At 43.5% G+C, this 14402-nt stretch overlaps 1 protein-coding gene across 3 annotated transcripts in view; it reads left to right on the forward strand.

Moving 5' to 3' along the window:
* The first annotated feature begins 3282 nt into the window (after nt 1–3282).
* The window catches only part of LOC109885594 (speckle-type POZ protein-like A), a 90692-nt gene continuing 79572 nt past the window's right edge, over nt 3283–14402 (forward strand). The window contains exons 1-2 of one of the 3 annotated variants that reach the window (XM_031801871.1): nt 3283–3547; nt 4720–4876. The gene's annotated coding sequence lies outside the window, so the exon portion shown is untranslated. The remainder of the gene's footprint in view (nt 3548–4719; nt 4877–14402) is intronic. The other 2 variants (XM_031801868.1, XM_031801875.1) reach the window with 2 other exon arrangements.

The raw sequence follows: 14402 nt of genomic DNA on the forward strand, positions 1-14402 counted from the left end.
CATACATATCTACCTCCATCACTCCAGTATCCCTGTCCCCTTACCCCCATACATATCTACGTATTGAACTGATCCTGTATATAGCTTACATGTTCTGCTTTTTTCTTAGTATTATTTTTGGTATTTTTTTGTTCTACCTTGTTATTTTTATGTCTCCATTGATATTGATTACTGCATTGTTGGGTTTGGAGCTTGCAAGAAAGGCATTTCCTTATACTTATACATTTGACATTAAACTTGAAAACTGAAAACCCCATGTATGTTAAAGCACTGTTTTTCCTGTAGATATAGGCCAATCCCCTCAGACTTAATTTATTTCATAACAGCCAGAAACAGAACAGCAGAGGCAGACTTGTCTCACAATGAAGCCATGTTTATCATCTAACCAATCCCCAGTGATATTACCTGTGATACTACATTGAAAAACCCTTGGACCATAACTTATGGTACAAGCATGTTCTCCAGACTACCATGAATTAGAGGTCTTCACAGGTTGAAGTTAGACCCATTCTGAAATAGACCTGAGGCTTTCCCACCCGGACCAGATATGCATAAATTGTTTTAATATAAAGACCCTTTCCGAACGCGAGGACAACTAGACCAGTTCCGTATAGCTCTAGTCAGATCCAGACCCAGTCCGATCTGAGTGGGGGAAGCAGCAGAAAGGTCCTTTATTAAGCTACTTTATTAAACGGAGCTGATAAAACATGAGAGGAGGGAGAGAGGTGCCATTCTAGCAGGCAGGGGAGGGGCCATACTGTGAGTGAGTGACACTGGAAGCAACCAACCAAGTCAACTCACGCTGTAATGGACTAATAGCTGCCATACTTCGTTTTTTTATAGTCAAAAATGATTAGGTAGTACCTGTCTTGACTGCATCAAACTGGGAGATGCAAACATTAGCTAGCTAGGCTAATTGAAGCTGCAGTGCAATCGCTTTCTCATTCAACAGTTACAAACAACAACTCCATTCAGAATTTCAAGGAGCAGCCCTGTTGGCTCTTGGTCGTTGTAGTCTTTCCTTGTCCTTTAAATGTTAATTCTGTCATTTTAATTCCATCTTCCATTGATTAGATATCTCCTAACTTTTGATTGACCCACGGAGGCTCTCTGATTGTAGCCTATTGCCGCTTTGTTCACTTCTGATTGGCTAACAACAACAAGCTACAAGCACCACACTCCACTCTCAAGAAAAGCAAGAGCAGCAGCATCATTTCTCTCTCCCTTTACTGCAGAAATCGTGTTCAGATCTGTACGGGTTCATCCGGACAAGCCATTTAATATTACATATACCGATCCAGATCAGATCCAGACATATGACATTATTTAGAATTCTGAATCCGGACCAACTCAGGTCCCAGATCTGGTCTCAGGTACAGGTGGATCCTTGAAGACCTCTACCATGAATGCCAGCCGATTGGGGCAGTTTTGCCATTCTAGCTAATTCTGAGGAGTATCTATCCAGTAAGAAGTCAATGGGCAAATTAGATTATATTGAGCCGTGGGGCACTGGTCAAAGGCCCGTTACATCAAAAGGGGGAGGGAGGAGGGAGGAGTATGTGTGCTCTTCTCAAATGGAACAGTAATCTGTGCCGCTCGGTCATTTACTTCATTTGTTTATTTACTTTTTTTTTTTTTTGTTAAACATGCATTGGTCAAAACTGAAGTCACATTGTCAAAACTCTTCACACAGTCAGCCAAACAGAAGTGTATGTGGACCAAATGGTGAATCATTTTTCATTGCTTTCATACAAAATGCATTCAATGACCACATTCTCCAAAATCCATGAACTCTTTTCTCATTCATACTCCCACCGCCTGCTAAATTCTATATTTGCAGCACATGTTTTCAAATGCTGACACAGTGTTTCCAAAACTGTTTTTCCCAGTTGTTTGCACACTAAAATTGGAACTTGAAACACAATCACAGAAACCTGAAACTCATGTACCAAATCCCTAAACCATTATTTCTTTACCAGCTATGGAAATACCTTGTACAGGACTAATATTTAAAAAATTGCAAGAAGTTGGGTGATTAATAAAAACAGGTACGGAGAGATAGGACAACCTTGCCTAAATTCCTCTCTTTAACTCAAATCTAGGTGAGGTGCCATATTTCAATTTGATAGAGCTGTTACCATTTGCATAGAGAGTCTTAATAGCCTTACAGAACAAATCCCCAAAGCCAAGTCTCTCAAGGGAGTGGAAGAGAAACTGATGCTCTACTGTGTCAAATGCTTTATAAAAATCTAAAAATAATATGAAGCTATCCTCAGTTATTAGGTCTGAGTAGTCAAGTACTAATACTAGTCTGACATTGTTAGAAATATGTCTGTTCCTCATGAAGCCAGACTGTGTTTCATCAATGATTAGATCCAGGACTTCTTTAATTATTTTTGCAAGTAGTGAGGCTAATATCTTATAGTCATTATTAAGAAGGCAAATTGGACGCCAGTTATCGATGAGCAGCACTTCTTTTTTAGGTTTAGGTATCAGTGTTATTACCCCCTGACTCATTGTAGGAGGGAGAACATTGTTTTTAATAATCTCTAAAAATACTTTTTTTATTTTATTTTTTATTTCACCTTTATTTAACCAGGTAGGCTAGTTGAGAACAAGTTCTCATTTGCAACTGCGACCTGGCCAAGATAAAGCATAGCAGTGTGAGCAGACAACACAGAGTTACACATGGAGTAAATACGAAGGGAGCTACTTGTTCAGAAAATAATTTGTAAAATTCTGATGTAATTCCATCAACACCTGGTGATTTATTGTTCTTAAGATGTTTGATAGACTCTATAATCTCTTCAACTTTGATGGGTTCATCCTACTGTTTAGATTCTATATCACTGATAGAGTGAACATTATTCAGTGAGTTAAAAAACATATCTGTGGATTCCTGACAGTACGTAGAGCTATACAATTTTCTGTAAAAATTGCTGCAGTATTTAGCGATTAATTTTTGGTCATCTGTAATGACACCATCAATGTTTAATTTATGGATAGTGTTATTTTTAGAGTGAAATTTCTCAAGTCTAAAGAAATAGGATGAATTCTGTTCTCCCTCCTCAAGCCATTTTTTCCTAGATCTAATAAAGGCTCCTTCTGCTTTTAATTTATATATATTATTCAGTTTATTTTGTAACTCAATTAGTTCCATCTTCTCCTCCCCCAAGAGGTCAGCTGGGGACCTCTGAGAAAGGGAAGTTATCTTAATGATCACCTTTTCCGAGTTGCCAGTTGTTTTGAAAGCGGCACGAGGGCTGAGCAGGATAAAACACACCACAGAAATCACCTGCTGATGACACCAGGAAGTTTGCCATTTCCGCGCACGCGTTGTCTGCAGGGAGAAGCTAGCTGATCTGCCGCCACCACACAAAGCTACAACTAGCCTAGCATGGTAGACTTTGAAAAACATATAGCTATAAATCTTGCGTATCTAGAATGTTTCAAACGCAGTTTTACATTGTTTAGCAAAAATAACTGATGGGGAAATGAACGGCTGAGATACGATTCGTTGCATTTAGTGGAAGCATGGAAATGAAAGGTTCGTAGTTAAAAAAACAAACATTTTTTTCCAAATTTCCCCTAGCTAGCTAACCTTTTCCATTAGAATAAGCATTTCGTTGGACCCTAACCATAACATTAATATCGAACCAGTCGTGTTGTTCAGTTACCAATCATTGTGTTTGTATTTGAGCATCTGTAACTAGTGTACCAATGGTGGTTGGTACCAGTGTTTCCCAGAATTTGCTGAGGCGCCTTTGTTTCGAAGCCTGATTTTGACCAATCAGATTAACAGTGATTTTAAAGCTGCTGTTAGCTAGCCAGGCCTGGTCAAACATAGCCAGCGTTAGCTAACGCGGCTAACTACACTTCCCAGTTAGCCATTAGTTGTGCCACGGTGTTATTGTTAACGTGAAGTTAGTCAACCAGTTATTTAGTTGGAGTTTTGATAGGTATCTCGCAGAGGAAAACACTATTTAGACGTGAGCTAGCGTGCTATGCTACAGTACATAGTCATAGTACAGCTTCGCCAGTTTACCAAACATTTATCAAGCTAGCTAGTTTAACTAGTTTAGAGGGCAGTCTAGATAGCTATTTTGAATCTAGCTGATTTAACGTTAGCTAGCCAACACAAACCACCGATAAAGATGACATCTTCTGGCTGCATATTGTCCAATTAACCGTAGGCGGACAGCAAATACGTTTGTCCTAAAACAAAAGGATGAACAAAGATAAACTATCCGGCTATATTGTTAGCTGACATGTCAGTAAGGATAAGAGACCGGTCCTTAGCTGGCTAGCTACTTTTGTTTGGAAGATGTGGCACTTATAAAGCAAACTATTTCTCACTGTTCACCAACTGACATTCATAAAGCTTTTAGCTACAATTATGTTTTATGTGGGATCCCAGGTAAACATTAAGTGAACATTTTGAGAGCTAACATCCAGTAACTTTAGCTTGCTCCAAACATCAGACTACAGCTGTGTCATTTGACAAGTCCTACATGCTTCTAAGAGATATGACAAGATATATGGAATATAATGATCTTATTCTGACATTATTTATGTTGGTTATTATCAGGGTGTTGGTTGATCTGTAGCCATGTCAGGACACTGCTGCTTTTTGAAAGTCACTTCTTTTTCAGGCCCAGACGACAATTTTTTTTATTTGTCCCAACAAGTGTCTAATTGTTGGTTATGTTCTTTCCTCAGAGTGGGATCTCCAGACAGCACCATGAAGCAGTCAGTGATAACCTAGGTCCAAGGGAACTCTGATCTCTAACCATTACTTTGATCACCCGTCCTGAGGTGCGTACATGGGATTCCCATCAATAGCATGAAATATAAGCATTCCTATCAACATCTGGTGGTGAGTACAGTACAAGTTCGACAGGTCTGATTTCTTACCAACTTAACACCATGATAGAAACGTAGTGGATATGTTACAATGCATATCAAGTTATTCATAGTCTGGTGGATTTTGTATTATCACCAGTCTAAATATGAAGGGTTAGGGACGATGGGTGTGTTTTGTTGTCCTCACCAGTCTAAATAAGATGATGGGTGTGTTTTGTTGTCCTCACCAGTCTTACTTAGAATAGTATGCCCGGGCAAATAAGAAGCAAGCAGAAGTTTGAAAGTTTCAGTTGTCACAGGGCAGCTCAACGTCAGTGTTGTCTTCCAGAGATGTTGAGACATGAAACACACTGTTGGGACGGGTCGGGACGGGGTCGCGCGACGAGACTGTTGGGACGGGGTCGCGCGACGAGACTGTTGGGACGGGGTCGCGCGACGAGACTGTTGGGACGGGGTCGCGCGACGAGACTGTTGGGACGGGGTCGCGCGACGAGACTGTTGGGACGGGGTCGCGCGACGAGACTGTTGGGACGGGGTCGCGCGACGAGACTGTTGGGACGGGGTCGCGCGACGAGACTGTTGGGACGGGGTCGCGCGACGAGACTGTTGGGACGGGGTCGCGCGACGAGACTGTTGGGACGGGGTCGCGCGACGAGACTGTTGGGACGGGGTCGCGCGACGAGACTGTTGGGACGGGGTCGCGCGACGAGACTGTTGGGACGGGGTCGCGCGACGAGACTGTTGGGACGGGGTCGCGCGACGAGACTGTTGGGACGGGGTCGCGCGACGAGACTGTTGGGACGGGGTCGCGCGACGAGACTGTTGGGACGGGGTCGCGCGACGAGACTGTTGGGACGGGGTCGCGCGACGAGACTGTTGGGACGGGGTCGCGCGACGAGACTGTTGGGACGGGGTCGCGCGACGAGACTGTTGGGACGGGGTCGCGCGACGAGACTGTTGGGACGGGGTCGCGCGACGAGACTGTTGGGACGGGGTCGCGCGACGAGACTGTTGGGACGGGGTCGCGCGACGAGACTGTTGGGACGGGGTCGCGCGACGAGACTGTTGGGACGGGGTCGCGCGACGAGACTGTTGGGACGGGGTCGCGCGACGAGACTGTTGGGACGGGGTCGCGCGACGAGACTGTTGGGACGGGGTCGCGCGACGAGACTGTTGGGACGGGGTCGCGCGACGAGACTGTTGGGACGGGGTCGCGCGACGAGACTGTTGGGACGGGGTCGCGCGACGAGACTGTTGGGACGGGGTCGCGCGACGAGACTGTTGGGACGGGGTCGCGCGACGAGACTGTTGGGACGGGGTCGCGCGACGAGACTGTTGGGACGGGGTCGCGCGACGAGACTGTTGGGACGGGGTCGCGCGACGAGACTGTTGGGACGGGGTCGCGCGACGAGACTGTTGGGACGGGGTCGCGCGACGAGACTGTTGGGACGGGGTCGCGCGACGAGACTGTTGGGGCGGGGTCGCGCGACGAGACTGTTGGGGCGGGGTCTGGGGCTAGGGCTATTACGATGGCCGTGTTACCGCCACACCGGCAGTCATGAGTCACTGGTGTCAAATTCCACTTGACTGTTAACTAGGCTTCTCCAAAACTGCACTCTGATGGTCATTATTAGCCTACCAAATGTACTGACATCATTGCAAATGCAGAGACACAGAGGTTCTTCGGTTTATAGTAAATCTATGAGGTCTTTGATCATGAAATGCTATGAATCAACAAGAAGTTGATGCTAGATGGCTAACAATGCCCGAAAAGCCTTTGTGCAAACAAACTTACAGAAGTAATCAAGGCACTCTCATATAGTGGAAAAATGTAAAACCCTATATTGTTTTACGGCTTATGCATTTCAAGAATAAAAATGTAAGAACACAGAAGTGTTGTCTACAACAGCCTTCATCAGGGTGTCAAAGAATAGGGGTGGACAGAAAGTATTCACACTCCTTGGCTTTTTCCACATTTTGTTACAAGGTGGGATTAAAATGGATTTAATTGTAAAAAAAATAATAATAATTGAACGATCAACACAATACTATGAAGTGAAAGTGGAAGAAAAATTCTAAAATGTATTCAATATTTATGAAATATATAACGCTAATATCTTGATTACATAATTATTCCTACCCCTGAGTCAATACCTGTTAGAAGCGATTACAGCTGTGAGTCTTTCTGGGTAAGACTCTAAGAACTTTGCACATCTGGATTGTACTATATCGCAACATTATTCTTTAAAAAAAATTCAGGCTCTGTCATTGCTAGGTGGCCATTTTCAAATCAAATCAAATCAAATTTATTTATATAGCCCTTCGTACATCAGCTGATATCTCAAAGTGCTGTACAGAAACCCAGCCTAAAACCCCAAACAGCAAGCAATGCAGGTGGAGAAGCACGGTGGCTAGGAAAAACTCCCTAGAAAGGCCAATACCTAGGAAGAAACCTAGAGAGGAACCAGGCTATGTGGGGTGGCCAGTCCTCTTCTGGCTGTGCCGGGTGGAGATTATAACAGAACATGGTCAAGATGTTCAATGTTCATAAATGACCAGCATGGTCGAATAATAATAAGGCAGAACAGTTGAAACTAGAGCAGCAGCACAGTCAGGTGGAAGTTGAAACTGGAGCAGCAGCATGGCCAGGTAGACTGGGGACAGCAAGGAGTCATCATGTCAGGTAGTCCTGGGGCATGGTCCTAGGGCTCAGGTCAGTTGAAACTGGAACAGCAGCATGGCCAGGTGGACTGGGGACAGCAAGGAGTCATCATGTCAGGTAGTCCTGGGGCATGGTCCTAGGGCTCAGGTCCTCCGAGAGAGAGAAAGAAAGAGAGAAGGAGAGAATTAGAGAACGCACACTTAGATTCACACAGGACACCGAATAGGACAGGAGAAGTACTCCAGATATAACAAACTGACCCCAGCCCCCCGACACATAAACTACTGCAGCATAAATACTGGAGGCTGATTTTCAAGTCTTGCCATAGATTTTCATGCCAGTTTAAGTCTAAACCGTAACTAGGCAACTCAGGAACATTCAATGTCATCTTGGCAATCAACTCCAGGGTATATTTGGTGTTGTGTTTTAGGTTATTGTCCTGCTGAAAGGTGAATTTGTTTCCCAGTGTTTGTTGGAGTGCAGAATGAACCAGGTTTTACTCTAGGATTTTGCCCTAGCTTAGCTCTATTCCATTTATTTTTATCCTAAAAATCTCCCTAGTCCTTTCCGATGACAAACATACCCATAATATAACGCAACCACCACCGTGCTTGAAAATATGGAGCGTGGTTCGAAGTGATGTGTTGGATTTGCCCCAAACATCTATTCAGGACATAGTTCATTTCTTTGCCACATTTTTTTGCAGTTTTACTTTAGTGCCTTGTTACAAACAGGATGCATGTTTTGGAATATTTGTATTCTGTACAGGCTTCCTTTTCACTCTGTCAATTAGGTTAGTATTGTGGAGTAACTACAATGTTGTTGATCCATCCTCTGTTTTCTCCTATCACAGCCATTGAACTCTGTTTTAAAGCCACCATTGGCCTCATGGTGAAATCCCTGAGCAGTTTCCTTCCTCTCTGGCAACTGAGTTAGGAATGAAACCTGTGTCTTTGTAGTGACTGGATGTATTGATACCCCATCCAAAGTGTAATTAATGACTTCACCATGCTTGGGTAGCCTGGAGGGTAGCCTGGCCGGTAGGAGCTTTGGGCCAGTAACCGAAAGGTTGCTGGATCGAATCCCCAAGCTCACAAGGCAAAAATCTGCCGGTCTGCCCCTGAGCAAGGCAGTTAAGCCACTGTTCCCCTGAACAAGGCAGTTAAGCCACTGTTCCCCTGAACAAGGCAGTTAAGCCACTGTTCCCCTGAACAAGGCAGTTAAGCCACTGTTCCCCTGAACAAGGCAGTTAAGCCACTGTTCCCCTGAACAAGGCAGTTAAGCCACTGTTCCCCTGAACAAGGCAGTTAAGCCACTGTTCCCCGGGCGCCGTTGATGTGGATGTGTAGCCCTTTGTACATCAGCTGATATCTCAAAGTGCTGTACAGAAACCCAGCCTAAAACCCCAAACAGCAAGCAATGCAGGTGTTGAAACTCCCTAGAAAGGCCAAAACCTAGGAAGAAACCTAGAGAGGAACCAGGCTATGAGGGATGGCCAGTCCTCTTCTGGCTGTGCCGGGTGGAGATTATAACAGAACATGGCCACGGTGTTCAAATGTTCATAAATGACCAGCATGGTCAAATAATAATCATCACAGTAGTTGTCAAGGGTGCAGCAAGTCAGCACCTCCAGGTGCTATTGCTTTTCATTTTTAATTAATTTGTAAAAATGTGTAAACATAATTCCACTTTGACAATATGGGGTATTTGTGTTACTAGCCTACACACATCTCAATTTCATCAATTTTTATTTTCAGCCCATAACACAACATTTGGAGAAGTCAAGTGGTGTGAATACTTTCTGAAGGCACTGTATATCCCAACTCTCACAGGAATTGACTCAATTCATTACCATATGTAACTGATAAAGTATGTAACTGATAAAAAACGCATTCAAGATAAACAAAATAATAGGGATTGTCAACAGGGGCATTGCGTGTTGTGTTCCATGTCATGCTAGTGGAGTTGCATTTTATACCACGGCTATAATTTAACGCATTTGCCGCTAGAAATATGTTAATTTGTACGTAGAAGTAGCTTGCAAGTTTACTATATAGCTACAGTAGTTTCTGTGGAAACCAAACATACTTTTTAGTATAGCTAACTAAACCATCATTCCTAGCTTGCCATTATGAAAATCAAATTCAACCTTGATAAGGTTGGTATCGTAGCATCATGTAGCCTAGCCCATAGACCTATATGTTTTGATAAGGTTGGTATCGTAGCATCATGTAGCCTAGCCCATAGACCTATATGTTTTGATAAGGTTGGTATCGTAGCATCATGTAGCCTAGCCCATAGACCTATATGTTTTGATAAGGTTGGTATCGTAGCATCATGTAGCCTAGCCCATAGACCTATATGTTTTGATAAGGTTGGTATCGTAGCATCATGTAGCCTAGCCCATAGACCTATATGTTTTCATACGGTTGGTATCGCTACTAAAGTGGCCAAATCTGCGAAGGTAGCCTATAGGCCCAAGAGGTCTCGGCTTTGTTCACCTGCGTTAGAATACCTCATGATAAGCTGTAGACCACACTTTACCTAGAGTTTTATTTATCTGTATTTTCCGTAGTAATCTAAAAGGCCATAAGCAAACAAGAAAATGCTCCTAGTGGCCAGTGACTTTAATGCAGGGAAACTTAAATATTCTTTTACCTCATTTCTATCACATGTGCAACCAGAGAGAAATAGACCACCTTTCCTCCACACACAGCGATGCGTACAAAGATCGCCCTCCATTTGGCAAATCTGACCATAATTCTATCCTCCTCATTCCTGCAAATACTAAAGCAGGAAGTACCAGTGACTCGCTCAATACTGAAGTGGTCAGATGACGCAGATGCTACGCTACAGGACTGTTTTGCTAGCACAGACTGGAATATGTTCCGGGACTCATCAGATGGCATTGAGGAATACACCACATCAGTCATTGTCTTTATCAGTAAGTGCATTGATGACGTTGTCCCCACATTGACCATACGTACAGTTAAAGTTAACATACACCTTAGCCAAATACATTTAAACTCAGTTTTTCACAATTCCTGATATTTAATCCTAGTAAAAATTCCCTGCCTTAGGTTAGTTAGGATCACCACTTTATTTTAAAAATGTGAAATGTCAGAATAATAGAGTGATTTATTTCAGCTTTTATTTATCTCATCACATTCCCAGTGGGTTATATTCCCAATGCTATGGACTGGCCCGCCCGTTCTAAAGCGCATGCTTTAGTCCAGGTCTGGGAGGAGATCCCCCAGGAGACCATCCGCCACCTCATCAGGAGCATGCCCAGGCGTTGTAGGGAGGTCATACAGGCATGTGGAGGCCACACACATTACTGAGCCTCATTTTGACTTGTTTTAAGGACATTACATCAAAGTTGGATCAGCCTGTAGTGTGGTTTTCCACTTTAATTTTGAGTGTGACTCCAAATCCAGACCTCCATGGGTTGATAAATTTGATTTCCATTGATAATTTTTGCGTGATTTTTGTTGTCAGCACATTCAACTATGTAAAGAAAAAAGTATTTAAGAATATTTAATTCATTCAGATGTAGGATGTGTTATTTTAGTGTTCCCTTTATTTTTTTGAGCAGTGTACATCCACAGGTATACCTCCAATTGACTCAAATGATGTCAATTAGCTTATCAGAAGCTTCTAAAGCCATTACATAATTTTCTGGAAATTTCCAAGCTGTTTAAAGGCACTGTGAACTTAGTGTATGTAAACTTCTGACCCACTGGAATTGTGATAGATGATTTCACTTAAAATTCACTGTGTCTAAGCAATTGTTGGAAAAATGACTTGTAGATGTCCTAACCGACTTCACAAATTTCTTGTTGCCAAAACTAGTTTGTTGAGTGGTTGAAAAACGAGTTTTAATGACTCCAACCTAAGTGTATGTAAACTTCTGACTTCAACTGTACACCAACCAAAAGCCATGGATTACAGGCAATATCTGCATTGAGCTAAAGGGTAGAGCTGCCGCTTTCAAGGAGTGGGACACTAACCTGGATGCTTATAAGAAATCCCACTATGCCCTCCGATGAACCATCAAACAAACATAGCGTTAATACATAACTAAGTTTGAATACTACTACACCGGCTCTAATGCTCGCTGGATGTGGCAGGGCTTGCAAACTATTACGGACTACAAAGGGAAGCACAGCCGCCAGCTGCCCAGTGGCATGAGCCTGCCAGACGAGCTATACTATTTCTATGCGTGCTTCAAGGCATGCATGGGCCAACAAGCTGTTCCAGACTACTATGTGATCACTGTCTCCATAGCAGACATGAATAAGACCTTTAAACAGGTCAACATTCACAAGGCCGCAGGGCCAGACTCATTACCAGGACATGCACTCAGAGCATGCGCGGACAAACTGGCAGGTGTCTTTACTGACATTTTCAAGCTGTCCCTGACAGAGTCTGTAATATGTTTAAAAAAGATCGCCATAGTCATTGTGCCCAATTACTACCGACCCGTAGCACTCACGTCTGTAGCCATGAAGTGCTTTGAAAGGCTGGTGTTGGCTCACATCAACGGCATTATCTCAAACACTAGACCAACTCTACTTCGCATACCAACCCAACAGATCCACAGATGATGTAATCTCTATTGCACTCCACATTGCCCTTTCCCACCTGGACAAAAGTAAACCCTGCGTCAGAATGCTGTTCATTGACTACAGTTCAGCGTTCAACACCATAGTGCCCTCAACTCATCACTAAGCTAAGGACCCTGGGACTAAACACCTCCCTCTGCAATTGGATCCTGGATTTCCTGACGGGCTGCCCCAAGATGGGAAGGGTAGGCAACATCTGCCACACTGATCCGCAACACGGGGGCCCCTCGGATGTGTGCTCAGTCCCCTCATGTACTCCCTGTTCACCCACGACTTTGTGGCCAAACACGACTCCAACACCATTATCATTATCTGTGATCAAGCCTGAGACAGCCTATAGGGAGTTCAGAGACAACAACTTCTCCCTCAAGTTGATCAAGACAAAGGAGCTGATTGTGGACAACTGGAAAAGGATGGCTGAGCATGCCACCATTCACATTGACAGGGCTGCAGTAGAGCAGGTCGAGAGCTTCAAGTTCCTTGGTGTCCACATCACCAACAAACTAACATGGTCCAAACTAGAGGTCGACCGATTAATCGGAATGGACGATTAATTAGGGCCGATTTCAAGTTTTGTATTCAAGATTTGTATTATTTTTTTACACCTTTATTTAATCTTTATTTTACTAAGCAAATCAGTTAAGAACACGTTCTTATTTTCAATGACGGCCTAGAAACGGTGGGTTAACTGCCTGTTCAGGGGAAGAATGGCAGATTTTCACCTTGCCAGCTCGGGGGATCCAATCTTGCAATCTTACAGTTAACTAGTCCAACGCAATAACGACCTGCCTCTCTCTCGTTGCACTCCACAAGGAGACTGCCTGTTACGCGAATGCAGTAAGCCAAGGTAAGTTGCTAGCTAGCATTTAAACTTATCTTATAAAAAAACAATCGATCATAATCACTAGTTAACTACACATGGTTGATATTACTAGATATTATCTAGCGTGTTCTGCGTTGCATATAATCTGACTGAGCATACAAGTATCTGACTGAGCGGTGGTAGGCAGAAGCAGGCGCGTAAACATGAATTCAAACAGCACTTTCATGCGTTTTGCCAGCAGCTCTTCGTTGTGCATCAAGCATTGTGCTGTTTATGACTTCAAGCCTATCAACTCCCGAGATGAGGCTGAAGTGAAATGGCTGGCTAGTTAGAGCGCACTAATAGCGTTTCAAACTTCACTCGCTCTGAGCCTTTGGGTGGTTGTTTCCTTTGCTCTGCATGGGTGACGCTGCTTCGATGTGGTGGCTGTTGTCATTGTGTTGCTGGTTCGAGCCCAGGGAGGAGCGAGGAGAGGGACGGAAGCTATACTGTTACACTGGCAATACTAAAGTGACTATAAGAACATTCAAAGGTTAATGAAATTCAAATGGTATAGAATGAAATAGTCTTATACTTCCTACAATAACTACAACCTAAAACGTCTTACCTGGGAATATTGAAGACTCATGTTTAAAGGAACCACTAGCTTTCATATGTTCTGAGCAAGGAACTGAAATGTTAGCTTTCTTACATAGCACATATTGCACTTTTACTTTCTTCTCCAACACTTTGTTTTTGCATTATTTAAACCAAATTTAACACGTTTCATTATTTACTTGAGGCTAAATTGATTTTATTGATGTTTTATATTAAAATGAGTGTTCATTCAGTAATGTTGTAATTGTCATTATTACAAATAAAATAAAAATTGGCCGATTTTAAATCGGTATCGGCTTTTTTGGTCCTCCAATAATCGGTATCGGCGTTGAAAAATCATAATTGGTCGACCTCTAGTCCAAACACACCAAGACAGTTATGAAGAGGTTCGCAACAACGCCTATTCCCCCTCACGAGACTGAAAAGATTTGGCATGGGTCCTCAGATCCTCAGTTGTACTGCTGCACCATCGAGACCACCGACTGCACCAACCACCGACTGGTTGCATCCCCGCCTGGTATGGCAACTGCTCGGCATCTGACTGCAAGGCTCTACCGAGGATAGTATATACAGCCCAGTAGTACATCATTCTTCCATCCAGGACCTCTGTACCAGGCGATGTCATGAAGGCCTTCAAATTTGTCAGACTCCAGCCATCCTATTCATAGACTGTTCTCTCTGCTACCATTTGGCGAGCAGTGCGGGACTGCCAAGTGTAGGTCCAAAAGGCTCCTAAAAAGCTTCTACCCTCCAAGCCAAAAGACTGCTGAACAACTAATCAAATGGCCACATGGACTATTTACATTTACCCCCCCCCATGCATAGACACTTT

The sequence above is a fragment of the Oncorhynchus kisutch genome, linkage group LG2 (assembly GCF_002021735.2).
Source record: "Oncorhynchus kisutch isolate 150728-3 linkage group LG2, Okis_V2, whole genome shotgun sequence".
In the NCBI taxonomy this organism is placed as follows: domain Eukaryota; kingdom Metazoa; phylum Chordata; class Actinopteri; order Salmoniformes; family Salmonidae; genus Oncorhynchus; species Oncorhynchus kisutch.